This window comes from Molothrus ater, chromosome 2 (genome assembly GCF_012460135.2).
Source record: "Molothrus ater isolate BHLD 08-10-18 breed brown headed cowbird chromosome 2, BPBGC_Mater_1.1, whole genome shotgun sequence".
In the NCBI taxonomy this organism is placed as follows: Eukaryota; Metazoa; Chordata; class Aves; order Passeriformes; family Icteridae; genus Molothrus; species Molothrus ater.
Genome location: NC_050479.2, coordinates 31,792,677 through 31,809,216, shown reverse-complemented (window position 1 = coordinate 31,809,216; position 16,540 = coordinate 31,792,677). Strand labels below are relative to the sequence as shown.

General features: G+C 38.1%; 1 protein-coding gene across 12 annotated transcripts in view; it reads right to left on the bottom strand.

Annotated features, from left to right (window-relative positions):
* INPP4A (inositol polyphosphate-4-phosphatase type I A) overlaps positions 1 to 16,540 on the bottom strand; it is a 111,689-nt gene that overhangs the window by 58,597 nt on the left and 36,552 nt on the right. For 9 of the 12 annotated variants that reach the window (XM_054514068.1, XM_036388633.2, XM_036388657.2 and 6 more), the window contains 2 exons: positions 13,419 to 13,479; positions 7,247 to 7,393 (listed from right to left, as the gene is read on the bottom strand). The gene's annotated coding sequence lies outside the window, so the exon portion shown is untranslated. The remainder of the gene's footprint in view (positions 1 to 7,246; positions 7,394 to 13,418; positions 13,480 to 16,540) is intronic. The other 3 variants (XM_054514069.1, XM_054514070.1, XM_036388622.2) reach the window with 1 other exon arrangement.

Below are 16,540 nucleotides of genomic sequence, written 5' to 3'. Positions count from 1 at the left end.
CAAATATAAAAATGACCCTAAGTGGATCCTAGAGTGGAGAAGAAAAAACTACCAACATGAACATCATATTCCTCAGATATTCAGATCTCTCAGTATCTGAAGTCCTTTGGATGCTCACAACTGCTAAAATGCTTCCACATAGCCACCTCCAAAATGAAACCTTACAGTCCAGAAGGGGAGGCAAAAGGTGAGCATTACAACATGATAGATATAGACACTTGATGTGTTCAATGAATTTAACTGCATAGCTACTTATTGAGACTTTCCCCTATACAGAAGCATTAATTCTTTTCCAGTAATTAATGGATCCAGCCAAGTAATGATTCCTGGATCAGGCTGTAATGAGTTTTAATTATAATAGAAACAACTATTTGTCTTTAGATATAACATGAGTTTAATCTTTGCACTTAGATGAAAAAGATTCTGAGTGTAACAGCACTTATGTAGAATTTTGTGCCATTCTTCGCTGTTTACATGTACCAGCAGATTCTGTCTGTGGTCCTGTGTTTTATAAGATAATTTCTTCAACAGTTAGGAGCACTAATTTTACTGTTTCCAGCCTTTTCAGGTCCTGCAGATCTCCTCTCTACACTACAGAGTTCATTTACAGAGTTTTTATAGACTAAAGATGGAAGAATGAGAGCTAGCCATAGGAGGTTAGTCAGGACAGTTTGTGATCATTTGGATAATTTCCATGTTATAAGCACAATATCTCTGCTTCCACTGGAAACATAATATGATTGTCTGCCCACAGAGATATCACTGTGAATCACGGACATCACTGTTATACATCTTTGTTAAATAAGTTTTTAAAACAGCAAATGTCACAAAACTCTTTTTAACTTTTAGAAGTGAAATAAGCTAGAACTGCATAGCAAAACTAAATGGGACTTAATAAACTCAGCTACCAATAGCTTTCAATCTTTTTTGATTTGAAAATGCCCTGAAAATTTTCCAGTGGAAGAACAAGCTAATTTAGAGCTACTGATCGTGGGTTGTATTCCTCAGATACTTCCCACCGATTTTATTTGCATAGTTCATGGACAATTTAAAACCACCAACTTAAACATTCTAAGAACTAAACAGCTGTTTCCATCTGCTCAGAACAACACAAAATATTCACCTAACATTCTAAATTTTTCCATGTTTGGTCTCAATTTAGAAGCAAATTTGTATTTGGAAAGTGTGAGCAAGTGACTTTCTGGGTATTTTCCAGTTCTGAAAAGGGAAAGCCTATTAATAACTTTCCTTATGCAATTAAGAAAAAAAAATAAAGCATTCTTTTTTCAAGAATGCAATCTTTTTTCAATAAAGAAAATAAAAACAGAGTGTAACTGAAATCCTACAGGGCAAATAGTTCTTCATAAAGAATATAGTTACAAACAATTAGCACACTTGCTAATCCAAAACAAAGTGAGTTAGAAAAAACAATCAGTCTGGCATTTCCTATGTGGAAGAAGTCAGGAACCACTGGTTGACGTGAAGGAGAGTAGCCTTGACCTTTTAATACTGAAGCAACAATTGTGTCAAAGCCCTGTGAAAACCCAGCTAAAAAAGGATGATGCAGAAAAAGTGGTATTAGTGTGCATCCAAGAAGCACTTTGCTAATTCTTCCATTCTGAATATCTCTGTAGCTAAGTACCTTAGGAGGGATGGCTCTGGGGTAATTGAGACAAGATTTTTAAGGAGCACTCTACAGGCAACAAGCTACTAAACTGCATCCTTATTTTGGCTATGAAATTGTCTGAGTGCTAGAGAATGTCAAGCATGCAGCCTCAGTACCCAACAGAGACTGTAAAAGTCACAAAAAATGTCCTCTACCCTTCATTTATACTCTACAAGTTATTATATGACCTAAGCCCCATAAAATGTTTAGCTACTTTAAATGATTGGTACTTTAAATTACAATCTTGCAAATGGATGAGTGTTCTCACAGATCAAGAGGGGGTGAGAAGGTAAAGAAGTGTGACTGTACAGTCAGGTAGAAGATGCAAAAGTTACCATATTTATTAACATTTGCATAAAAGCATATGCCATGAAACTGCAGCTATATCTGCCTTTCACAACTGCAGATAAAATTAGATCACCTGGGAGTGGACAACAGCAGCATCCAAATAATTAGAGTTCAAACATATTCAATTTTTCTCCCCAGTGACAGTCCCCAGGTCCACCCTGCATAAGTAAGAACAGAATTTGTAAACACTTATCCAAATGGATTTTCCTAATGTGTTCTGCCGTGTTATACAAGGACTCCTTAATGTGCCAAGATCACAACTCAGAATGCAGGATTCAACAGGGCAAAATATACTGTGAATTTCTCCTCAGATCTAGGAAACCAGTGACTATGTGGTAATTGCCCTGTTTTCCAGGCATTTTTACAAACCAAAATCCTTTTAGTTCTCATGTTCAGATTTTCACTTTTGATTACTAATATGGAAACTGACCTCAGCACAAGAGATATCTTACCCCTTTTGTGCTAAATGACTTCAAAGCCCAAACATTTAAGTTACAATATGCCAGTGTCATCTCTGTAGTGGTGGATGCAGCTGCACATAGAAGAGATCTTTCCTATTCTGTGAGGCCTCCTATTTAGCAAAGTGATTTAGTCTTGTCTAATGAAAGATGTTTTGTAATGGATGCCAAGTACTCATTGGTACTTAGTGGTGCTCCTGGGGAAGGGGAAGAAGTACAGTTTTTAAACAAGACCCACAAGAGTGGCACCAGATGACTGGAGCTGTGCTGAGACAGTTACAAGCTGCTTTAAGACTTGAAGAAAAATCATAAGATATTTTTTGTCTGCACTTGCTTCTTCCCTTCACTGCATAGCAAGATATCCAAACTCTCAGTTACAGACAAGCTGGAGTACAACCAAGTGCATTTCTCCAACTCCTAAAGTAGAATAAATATCAACACATAGGAAAACAGAGTAAACTGAAACCACTCATTCCCAGTGCTCTGGGTATTTGTTTTGTCCTTCATATCCATAACCGCTGCCCCTCAGCTTGACTTTTGCTCTCAGCAGAGCTTGCTTCCTTAAAAAAACAGTCCTCAAAACCTTTTTCTTTCCATTTTTTCCTCCTTCCATAGCAAATACTATCTGAAAGCATTTATCTCCCAGCCTTCCTACTCAAAGAAATAGAAGACCCTGTGTGGCAGAGTTGACTTGATAACTGTTACTTAACCCATCAAAGCAAATGGTTAACACATACAACCCATTGTTTGAGGATAAAATGCACCAACAGGCACCACACAAAACAATGCTGATTTGTCCTACTTTGAATCCAAAATAGAAATAGCTTTTCTTCTGGTAGTATATGTTTTTCAAAGCTGATTCATGGAGAAATATCAGGAAATTATAAACATTTTTTATTATTATTAAAGTAATTCAAAGAAACTAAATGCTACTTGTCAAACTATTGATACATGCCACATGTTTTAAATATTCACAAAAGACTTTTTTTCAGAATTTATCTTCAAAAGCCATTTAAGTACACAGTTAAAGAACTCATCCTTGAAATAGCAAGGATGAGCAAAGAGCTCATCTGTTTGGTAGTGCATCATTGCTGACTTTGAAAATTTTGTATTATCCCCTAACTTATTGTTAAAAATATGTTAAATACCCTTAAATTCTAATTTCTATTTTTACCTAGTTCATATTTCTTCAGTCTATAAACTACAAAATAATAATGAATAAAGCAATGATGGCTTTCTTTTTTTTTTTTAGTAACTACAGAAACATTAAAATTACTATGTTGATAAATAATTGCAATTCTATGGCAAGATTTTTGCCCCATCAATCCCACTATCCCAAGATGCTTTCAGGACACTATACCAAACCTATATATGTTCACAACTGGAATTTCCTCCACACCACTGTTTTTCTCTACACCTCCACTCTGAATGTTTGAAAGTATTTGGCAGCTGCCTGGGACAACTCCAAAAACCACCTTGTCTCAGATCACAGCAGATTTGACTGAAGGAAAGTCTCCAAAGTGAACATGCACAACCACAAGTGAAAAATGCCTCCACTTAGAAACACCAAATCAATGCTCAAAAGTCCCAGTAAAAATAGCTTGGTGTTAATAGCTGAGCAGCACTTTTAAAACTCTTTCTTTGCTCATGCTAAAATGGAGAAAAGGCAAAAGTATAATTTCAGACAGATTATTATTAAAATGTTTTCAAAGATAATATGCTCCTACAGGGATCTGTACTATAATACATCGTTCGGATTATTTTATATTCACATTCTAAACATTTCTGGGGTTAAAATTTAGCAGGAACTGCATTAAGTGTAGGGTTTTTTTAATAGGGAAATTACAGAATGATCATGAACATAAATATTCCGCAAGGTATATATTCTTGTTTCAAAACAAAATCAACATAAACACATTTCAAGAATAAATTATCTCTATAATGTTTGACTACAAACCCCCAAAATACCTTGGCAAAACTTAGTTTTATTTTTTATAGCATATATCCTGTCCTAACAGCAAACATACTATTAAAACAATCATGATGGAATACGCAAGTAAGTTGGAACAACCTCTCTCTGCTACTGTGCACAGTTCAGCAGAGACACAGTTCACTAGTTCACATGGTTTTGTTGTAGAAAAATATTTAGGTTTTTATTACTGTTTAAGCATCTGTGTGAACAAAGCATAAGTACAGTGTTCACCTAGATTAAACCATGAAAAGGTTAAGTAAGGGGTACAGTCTTGGGATGGGATTCACTTCACTGAACTGTACTGAAGTTAAGCAAAAGAGGCAACTAGATAGAACTGAGTAGGGAAATATAGGAATCTTCAAAAGGTCATTTTCTCTAACTTTCAAACAGCTATTTTAAGAGACTATGAAACAAGATTAAATTTGCATTCCAGCATCTCATGATTAGTAATGATCTGCAGCAGTAGATTGTGCTTATTTGATCATCCATCATCATCCTCCTCACTGCCCATTCCCACACACAAAGAATCTGGGTTTGCTGCAAATTCTTCTCTTTCTTCTTCCCCAATATGACTGTAAGATATCTTTTTCCTGAAATTTAGAGGTGGGTTCCCTCAGACCTTATAATCCTTTCTTTTCCAGAAACATCTTCCAGTGATGTTCTTCCAGTTTTTCTGGGCATCTTTTTAAGTGACAGCCATGCAGGCCTGAGATGCTCCAAGTATTGTCTCTCAGGAAGAGGCTTAGACAGATTTTCAAAACAAACCCCCAGTTTACTAGCCAGAAAAACATGACTTGGAGCTAAATAAAACCTAGAATACAGGGGGAAAAAAGACACATATAAACTGGGACAGATTCTAAATCTAAGGTAGTTGACCATGACTCTAATAAAAAATAAATCTGAAAGAGCTCTGACACATTTTCACACTTATCTTCTCAATCCTCCCCTCCTTGTCATCCCTCCTCTTGGACTGTTAGTCAAATCACTGTTTCCAGCAGAACAACCCCCTTCCAAACTACTGACAATTCAGTGCATAAACAGAGTTTTTCTTCACTGTGGCAACTTTCCAAGTAAGGACTGTGAGATCATCATACAATTGTTTCTACCACAGAACAATAACAACGTAGTACCACTATACAATAATTAATTACAAAGCAGAAGGGGAAAAAAAAGAGAAGCCATACTACTCTCCCCTGATATTCTTCTCAGCACTTATAAACCTCAGAATCCCAGCTGAGCCCTTATTAATGAACAAATAACTAGAGAACTAAACACAGTGCTACCAGAAGTACATTAAAAATGTTTCTTGCTGCAGTATTTTCCTCCTGCTATTTTGTGAAGATTTCTGGTAAAGAGCAACCTGATCAATCTCTTAATAGCTGGCAAAGCCAATTAGAGCAACTCAGGATTTGCAACAGAACAGAAATCACATTATTCACCGTTGCTCAAAGGATTCAACTTCTTTTCAAACCCAATGTTGGGACAAACCAACATCCAGGGAAAGGGCAGCTCTTCACTAACACACAATTTTAAATTTCAGTGTTTGTCAAAATAAGGAGGTATCTGGGGCAAGGGCTGTCACTGACTGTAAGTGCTGCACCCATCATTTGTCACTACAGGCACATCAAGGATCTACAACCACAGTTTTCACTTCAGAGCAAGCTTTTCTCTCAGTGGTCATGAGTTTGCTACCCAGCAGTCAGCTTCTAAATGTGTATTTGTCACAGGCTAAACTAAACATGCCTTTTTCCAGCCCTACAAATTCACTCAAAGCCTGATTTATCACACAGTTTTCCATATGCTGCGCAGGGGAACTGCAGGGCAATACAGCAGACAGGGCAATTCAGCAGCCCAAGTCCTGCTGAATCCAAGCAATCACTGACCTTTATAAATCTTTAAGCTTGCTCCTAATTTTACATAAAGCATTCTCCTACTGATTACTGTCATGTATTATGCAATTATCACTATGCATTCTATGTTGGTTAAATATTTTATCCACGTGCTAGGTGAATGCACAAACTCAATCAGTAAGACATGCCATATACTCAGCTCACATCACCTCTAAATCACACAAGTAGACACTTCTGGTTTGGTATCATAATCTTCCTACAATACCATAATGTTGCACATAGACCTGCATTAGTCCTCTGCAGACATCCTGCTTGTTGGCTATAACCTAGCTGACATCAGCCACATTTCAATGCTCCCCATAACTCCAGCAGCAGAGCTGTGGCAATTACATTTCCCATTTTATCAATCTTCCTGACATACCCAACACAGCTGTCTCCGACTCCTCTTGTAACATAAGTTCTTTGATCATCCCTGCAGTTTTTCACCAAGTGGTTTGAGTTAAAAAGGACCTTAAAGACCAAGTAAACCTGCCATGGGCAGGGAGACTTTCCACTAGACCACGTTGTTCACAGCCCCATCCAAAATGGCTTTGAACACTCCCAGGGATGGGGCATCCACAGCTTCTTTGGGCAACCTGTTCCAATGTCTCACCACTCACACTGTAAAAAATTACTTCTTCACATCTAATCTAAATCCACCCTCTTTCAGTTTTCTGTGCCTGTATCACATACTGAGGTGAGGTTTCTCAGACACTGCAAGAGGTGTTGCACATTTATGCTGTATCAGGTCCCAGCCCAGATGCACCCAGCTGAGATTCCCTCCCTCAACTGGAAATACCTCTTTTTGACTTGCCTGTACGCCATACATCATGGGGTACTTGCCTGTACCCCATACATCATTTTCATGATGATGTCAAACTGACAGACTAAAGACAAACTTAAACCCACTTACCCTCATATAGGCCTTTCTCCTTCAAAATCTTCCATTGCTGAACTCCCTCTTCATAGGAAAAGTTGTTGCATTACTTCCTAAGCTGAAGCTGTAGCACCATCCAGTTTCAGGCACTCAGCACTGATGCCAGAGTCAGGTGCCCAGGCTCTGTTAACAGTCAAGACAGAAAGCAGGAGTTGGGTGCCTAATTAAAAATCTGCCTCTTTCTGTTGATTACATAAGAGCTCAGACTGTCATACTGCTAATTTTGATATCAAGGTTAAACTGGGTAAGAGAATTCATGACAATGTGTGGCCTGACACGTTGCTGGGTTGAATTCCATCCCTTTAGTATTATCTAATTGTCCAATTAATTGTATAGTCACTCCATCTAAAACTGTGCACTAGAAATTAACATCCTCCTCCCATCCACAAGTTTCAACAGCCTGCTTTCATTACAGCATGCTAACAATATCAACTGCAGAAAAAAAACAAAACAAAACAAACAAAAAAGCCTCAAGAAAACTAAACAAGCCAACTCCCAGAGAATAATTAATCATATATATCTACCTCCTTCTGTCTCTCTCATGGCAGTTCTTTGGGTGGGTTTACAGTTCTTACACTAACCTTATCTTCCTCCACCTTGAACAGTATTTTTGTTGCAACACCATATTAAATGGCTCAGTAGAATCCAGAGAGACCAGATCTAGCCCATTTATTTTTCTAGAAAACCTACTTTCTTATTAAAAAAAGATACTAGGCCAGTTTGACCTATCTTAGAAAAATAGATTGTGCTTCATCCTTCCTCCCCTCAATTCCCATGTCTTTAATTATTTATTCCTTAAAAAATATTTCTAAGGTTATTAGGGTCAAATTAACAAGCCTGAAGTTGCCTATATTTCCATATATGTAAAATTCAATAGTATGAGTAATAAAAATCCTCTAAAAAATCTTAGTAATGGATCTATATTTCAATCACATATATAAAAAGTACCTTGAAGAAATTCCCAAATTGGAAACTCCCAATGGAGCAACTTAAAAAGCCATTCTGACAGCCAGAAAGTCTGATTGATTTTAAAATATGAGAGATGCAAAAATTGGATGCTTTGTCTGAGAAATGTAATATCATGAGTAAACCACCCAAGACTTCCTGAAATCTCCTGAGACCACAAAAAACACAGGATATAGTTAAAGCCTTTGTATAACTTCATATGTGTTGTACTCTATAATTTTGGGGGTCCTTTCCAGTCTTATGGGAAATTCCAGTGCAAATCTGAAATGTTTGTGGGATTCTGTCACACAAGCCTCTGAGAGTTGCACAGTACCTTAAATTCTCATTATTCAGTTCAATTTCTCATATTCACAAACTGTTGAATACGTTCATGTAGGCTTTTCAATTACTTGGGTCACTCATGCATGCAACATCTAGAAAAGTTTCTGTTATAAGGCATGATGATTTTCTTGATAATATCCAAAAGCTTTTTAAAAGAATAAATACACTATTCATTTCAAGAAAACTGTTAACATGCTGTGAGAATTTGGTTTTTGTTTTTCTTCCTCTTCTTGTTGTTTTAGTGTTTTGGTATCTCTACCAGCTTGACATAAAATGCAAAAAAAAAAACCCAAAAAAACCCCTTAAAAGTACAAAATATTTCTTAGTCTGCAATTTCAAACTTTTTTTCTGACCCACCTTTGCATTTCTCTGCCTTGAGCTGCAAGTAATCATTTTGTTAAAAGATAACATTTGTATATGTTGCCTCCTTCAGACAAATTTGGCCTTAATTTTAATATACTCTCTTATTGACTCATTCTTCAAATAGCAAAAGTGTAAGTTGTGCATCTTGGTGCTTTAGCAGTAGGTTTGTAGCTGCCTGCATATGTCACACAACAATCAAAATAGGCAAACAGTTAAGATTTCTTCTGAATATCATGGCTAAAAATGTCTAATTGTGCTAAATTAACAGCCAAGGGGCATCCAATAGGAGGGGTAGAAGTGGGAGGGCAGGCACCAATCTCTTCTCTTTGGTGACCAGTGACAGAATTGCAAGGGAATGGCATGAAGCTGTTTTGGCAAGGTTTGGTTAGATATTAGGAAAAGGTTCTTCACCCAGGTGGTTGGGCACTGGAGCACTGGACCACCCAGGGTGGTCACAGCACCAACCAAGCCTGACAGAGTTCAAGAAGCATTTGGACAACAACCTCAGGCACATGGTGGGATTCTTGGGGCTGTCCTGTGCAGGATAAAGAGCTGGACTTGATGATCTTTGTGGGTTCCTTCCAACTCAGGAGATTCGATGATCAAGTAAATTCTGGTTCAGCAAGGTGACTCAGCTGAGGGGCAGCACATGAGCAGACACATAACTATAGGCTTCAGTTCCACTGTAGCAAGCAGAAAAGTTAACATTTCTCCTGGTATAGATGTTAAGACTGACCTGACTTTTTGGGAGGTCTCAGATCACTGACAATTGCTCCTGACTTCACCAAGGGCTGCAGATCCTCAGTGTCTACAGAGGACTTTTATTGAGATGTCTGACTACAGATTAAAGATACGAATTTTAAAAATTTCCCTGCCCCCCCAATATTATGAAAAATCCCACACTAAAGTTAAAAATAACTATGAGTCTATTCTGCTATTTATTCTTCAGAGAGTAGCATGCTAGCAATGCCTCAGTCTGAGACAAACTGCAGATATTTTGTCCTTTATTGCAATGCTTTAAGCTATTGCAGGCCATACATATGGAGACCATACAGAGTGTTCACAAGTGTTTGTACTGCACCGTCCACACCTTTTGGTGTGAGGAAGTCTGTACTTGAGGACTTACATGGTCACTTTCTATCTTCTTAGCTAAAAGGAAAATACTAATGGAAGTAGGAAATTATCCATATGCAGAGTTTCCATGAATGACAGAAGCATGGCAGGCAGCTGATTTTGAAGGTTGGTTTAGATGGTTCAGATTAAGTGTTAATTCTCTCAGTATATTTTAGTGAAACAATTATTGCTGAAACCCTCATTATCACTCTGTGGTAGTTCATCTATGTATCTCCCAAGGATAATACTGAGATTATAAACAATTAGGTACAGGACATTTTGTAATTTAAACATTGTAACAGCTTTATAATTAAAATGCAATCACAGGAGTAAAATTAATGTTATTGAATTGAATGCAAGCTTGGGCTGGATAAAGTTCCAAAGACTTTAAAGGGCTTGATGTAAGAGTAGCATTTAATTCCAGAAAAAGCTTGATTTTTGTGCTTGCACAGAACATAATATAGACAAAATATTTGTAAAAAGAGACAGAAGCCATAAGAAAGAACCAAAGTAATACACCACAGATCGCTCTCATTTCCAGACACTTAAAACATGTGAAATTCTGCCTCTGCCTTCTCCCTTTGTGCCCTCTTCAGCTGTTCTCATTAACTATGTGACATTATGTCCTCTTACTTTTCTTTCTCTCCATCTCCCTGGATTCAGGCTCTATTCAATACCATTACGCCTTCACGTAACATATTATTCAAACTCAGCTCTTCATCTCTCTCTTCACTGCTAAAAGCCATGGTTAGCTCTGTATACTAAAGCCAGCAGTCAGAAAACCCTCTAATGGAATACAGAATATTACAGAAAGGCCAAGTGCCACACATTATGCAATGACTGCACATGTAGTTATTGCAATTATCCATGCCACATTGGCATGGGGCATGAATCAATCTACCATTAACAAGAGGCCCTAAGAAACAAAATCACTGCACATTGAGCACAGCCACAGTCACATATGGCCTGCTCTGCATTTATACTTTACAAACTGGCAAGAAGGAAAAAGGAACAAACTAGCAGATGCTGGTGGTTTTTGCTAAAAAAACCCCAAACTGTAAAAGCAGATAGAAAATTTGCAGTAAAAGGTAACAACAATAGCCATAAAGCAGTTTGCTGTGATTATATTAATGATCACCTCTCCTTAGTCAGTCACCTGTGCTGTTTGTCCACTCATCATCTACACCAATACATTAGCAGGGCACATTTTCTAGAGATGTCACCCAGAGAACTGACTGAAGAGAAAGCTGTGACTTTTACTTAGAAAGAGTGACATAACCTGTCTTATACACAATTAAAGAGCCTTAATAAAAAAAAAAATATATGTGGAGCTTTACATATGCAACATAGAGTTTGACTCCTAATAAAGAAGACACTAAATCTACACCAGTGGAAAGAAAGTATTCACCAAAGTACCAAGCAAACAGGCAAACAGAAGTGGTGGCATTCTCTTTTCCTTCTCTCCTGTCTTCTCTCCAGATCTATTCTAACACAAAGCTTCAAGCAGGTAGTGCAATCTGACAAAAATGGAGTGGGTTGCACAGCCAGGGCTGTATTTGAGAAACACTTAATTAGGATGATATGCTGTCCCTGTAGGGGAGCCCCAAATGCTGTCTTTTTGCTCTATTATTATGGATTTCTTTGCAAGTGTGGAGACAGACCCCACAGGGGAGAAGTCATAGCTGTCTTGGGGTAGAATGACAATTCTTTTTTAATTTCTTCAGCAAGAAACAGCACTACATTGGATGGACATGAAGGATTGCCTCAGGCATTTCTTTTCCAATGCAGACAATGATTAATAAAAGAAAGAAAGATGGTATGAATGACTAGTATTACTGCAATTCCTTTTAAGTCACAAAATAGCTACAGGATCTGGCCATGCTAATTTGCTGCTGGCAACTTTAGCCTGGCCCTCTTGGTATGGAGAAAGTGCATGTAAGTGCATGCCTGATTCCCAAGTTGTTCTTCACTGAGCAGTTCAAGATGGTCAAAAGAAAAAAAATTGTACATAAGCCCCTAGAGCATCCTGTTGTGCACTCTATTCCATTCTGCCCCAATTAAATAACTGAGTCCATGGTATCGACCATTTGCTTTAATTTCAGATGTAGGCACAGCCATGGCAGCACACCTCTCTAGACTTTCCAGTAATTGATTCTCAGTCTGCATTAAGACACACATTTAAAACAAGAAAAGCAATGCTGCAGGAGAAAGTGCATCTGCTAACTTTGTCTGCTTGACCTTACAAAGGAATTTGATCTCCCTTAGCAGGAGCAGGGGAATAACATCTCTGAGAAGTCAATACTGCTCACCATTGATTCTACTCCACCATTCATTATTTGCTGAACTCTGTAAATAGGGACTAAGGGCACTACATCAGGGACAAGGACACTGAGGTCCACCCTCCATTTCTGCATGCAACCATAAGCATCACATTTGACCAAGAGCATCCTGTTACACCTCTCACTACTTCCTACTCCCACACCAGCAAAACTTCCTGCCTCTACCAGAAGACTCTTATTACTAGTCTGCTTCATTCTGCCTTGCAGTTCAGGCCACATCCCTTCATCTCATCAGCATATGTGGCCCAACTTCTCTTACTCTCTGGAATGCCAGAAGGAGCTGCTTAGCTCTCAACACAGCTGCTCTGCACACAGGAAGCAAGAGGAGTCCTATGACTGAACTTTGCTTGGAAACAAGTGGCCAAGAGTCTTCTCACTTCTGCTAACAGGAGCCCCAGAGACAGAGATTTCCCTCTCAGGGCCTAGAAATGTGACCATCAGCATCTGCACCCTGCCACACACAGGACATAAAGCAGCTCTTTCACTGTGGAGAAGCAAATACTTCACAAATGTTTGTGAAGTGCCCAGCAGGGTTCAGATCCCATCCTGAAGGATACTGCTTTATGCTACAGCAATGCTCAGTGACAGGCAGACCTGCCTTCTTCATCAATATCTCTGGATGGTTAAGGAGAAAAAGTAAAGAAAGACTGGTTTGCTCCCATGGTAGAAACAGGCAACAAATATTGGCCTTTCATCATAGGCTGTACTTTAAATCTCACAGACTTCCAGAAACACATAATTTGTCCAAATACAAACATATCATACTGTCACTAGCTACTGAACCTCCTCACCTTCTGTGGGCAATGCATCCAAATAAGAACAGAAAACCCCTGGCCAATATAATGAACTACTCACACTACAAACCATAGGGTAAAAGCATGCCACTGGTACCAGAATGCTGGATCTTGTCAGTGCTTCATTATTTCCAAGGCTGAAAGTTCCTTTTAGATTTCTCTGCCTCTAATTTATGATGAATCTTTGAACTCTTGCCTTCAGTGTCAACAGATCATAACACATTATAGTAGTAATGACTAAAATTATCTTACCTTACTCCACCTTTCACAAATTAAATTCAGCATATGTATCCAGTTCTTTTTTTAATGAAGTCTGAAAGACACAAAAAGCACAAATTATTTCTGACTGAATGAATCCATATAAACAGGCTAGTAGTATAGGATTTGTGGGGAGGGGAGCAGGGCAGTAAGGAGTAATTACAGGAACTAAACCCAACTAAAAACCTGTGAATAAATGCTGAGTGTTAACATTTTATAACATAGCTTCTCTATAATTTGAAACAAAATCATTCATTCAGTTTCACACCTTCATCTCTTTATTTACACTCAGAGAACAAAGTCTGTATAACTGGGAGGTAGGAAATAACTCTATGGATCAAACTTCTTATCTTAAGGCCAAAGCATGAACTTATCAAGTAGCATGCCTTCCAGTATAATTTTAACCTGAAATATCTACCATTTTGCTTCAATAGAGCATGTTAGAAATCTTTGAGTGTGGTACCACAAAACTATGGCAAGTCAATGGGTTCCTATGTGGACAAGATGCTTCTCTATTAAAATGTACACACGGGGCAACCATATAAATATATACAGTAAGATTAAGAAATGTAAATCCTTAATTCACAGAAAAATGCAGTCATAAGAAAAGCACTCCTCAAAACAGTAAATTCAGGAAAAATGCATACATAAAGCAGTGTTCAAATGCGTGATGCAGTAATCAAGATACAATTCATCAGCTTACAGCAAAACTAACAAAGGACAGCCAGAACTGTAGTAAAAGAAAGAAGTTAGAAAGTACTAAGATAAAACAGCACACTGCAGACTAACAAGAACTTCTGCTACCAACTGGGAGCTTATCAGTTGATAAAAACCAAGAAGAAAGAAGGCCTTCGAGTCAGATAACAGAGCCACAAAAAGGGAGATACTTCACTAGGGCGTACCAGCAATGTGCTCCTGTTGCTACAAGAAGCAGCAATGAAACTAAATTAGGAACACTTGCTACAATGAGCTGAACAGCATCCAGCTCAGTCTGCAACAGGCTTGTGCAGACAAGGAAGAGCCACCTTCTGCAAAAAACACTGTTAAACTCAGCAAAGTGGAAGCTGTGATGAGTTACAATTTGCTCTTCAGAGATACATAACAAGGGCTTTCAACACTGATGTGAAAAAAGTGTTAAGATAAACAGAATGTTAACAAAGTAACAAATGTAAGCTGAATAATAGCAACGAAAAAAGACAGTTTAGACAGGGGTAACTTTGTTTTCCATATAATAAACTGTTACACCAATGTTAAAACATATTTAACAACTCGGGAAACTGCACCCAGCCCTGTGCTTTCATGGACTCGTAAGCAAAGCATCTAAAATTTCTTGCAAAATTATACCTCTTCATAAAAGTGGCCTGCAAAGCAGCTTAGGTTTTCATCGTCCAAGGTGAAGGCAGAAGAACAAACTTGAGGTTCACATCTAATACTGTCAGTTCAGATGAGAAGTTACAAAGTATTTCATTAACCCTGGCTTTTTTTCCTCTATGAGGACAGAGACATCTAACATTATATGGAGCTCTTTTTGGGATAACTGTGATATGCAAGTTATCAGGGAAAAAAGTCATCTACTATTTAAAATCATTTTTATACTGGCAAATTCAGTTGCGAAGTTCCAATTTAATATTCTTTATAACTTCAGCTGTATTTATTTAGTAGGGTTATTTTTTTCTCCCTCCACTCTAAAAGCAGGGCAAGTGCTGTGAAAGCTCCTGGACACCATGAAGGCTACTGTCAAGGTAAGTCATTACCAGTCACAGTCACAAGATCAAGGGCTGATACTGTGGACCTACTACATTAATATCCTGTAATACACTGTACCACCTTCACCTTCAAGACATCTAATACAAAACTTAAACCTGGTCAGTTATTATTTATTTAATTTAAAGGAAGAAACTAAAATGGCAGAGATGATAAAGGAATCTAAAAATTCTATTTTCAACACTGTGACAAAAACCAGATTAGTTCTGGGGAGACCGGCAAATCCTTTTCAACTTTGTGGCTTAGCTCAGGTATCTGTAAAATAGAGACAATGTGACCTAGTAACTACATTGAACTTCTTTGCTGCCAAGTCGTATTCCTAACTTGTTCACTGCCTTCAGCAAGTCACACCCATCTTGCAAAGCAGCACTGAGGTTGGTGATATGTTTTAAAATCAGCTCATCTGTGAGATTTAAAAAAAAACCAATTCAACTTCTGAAGAGAAGGCAAGACCTACCCCTACCAATCTCTCTGCAATTTCTGACCTCCTGCAGATGCCCTCCTGCTCTGCACCCCCTTCTGAAAGCAACTTTGGGTTTTCAACTACATTTCTAGAGGCCGTCTTTAAGTCCTCCTCTTTGACACAACCACAGTTTTTAATTGCACTCCAGTTCTATTGCACTTTGGTACCTGATTAAGAACTGTCAAAGTGCAGCTTTAGCTGTAACAACTAAACTGAAGACCAGCAGCACATGCCCAGGTATTACATTCTGAGATGCCAATGGCACTTGCAGATGAACAATTCTAACTGGGGACCAATTCAAGCCCTTTTGCACCCTACATTGTAAAGTTTTTAAATGATATTGCCCTGTAATAGCAGTAAAACCATAGGAGAGTGTAGTACTACTGTAGACTGCACTACAGGACCATCTTCTTTACATGTTCTGCCTTCTTTCTCTGGCCTTTTGCATTAAGACAGCTTCATTACAGAAAAAAAAACCAAAAACCCACATTCTATTAAAGACTGCAGCATGGTTTTGCTTAATTAAAACCATTCAGAAATTGTTTTGCAATAGACTGATGATGGCAGTTCAAACCTTAGAGCTTGCTGCCAGATTTTAAAAGCCACTCAGATCATTCTCTGTACAGAAATTATACATAGTGAGGCTTTTTCTCTCCCCAATCACTTATACTTGCATCCAGGGTTACCACATAAACCAAGGAGAACATAATTTCTCCATTAAATCTGCCACACCATTATTCCAAAGTACTGCAGAAAATGAAGTGCGTGACACTATTTTGTGTAGAAAAACACCAGCATGATAAAAACCAAACACAAAAATAACAGGGAGTGTACATGCTCTCATTGGAAATCCCTCACTTTCTCCTCCATGCTTCCTTCTTCCTTCTTT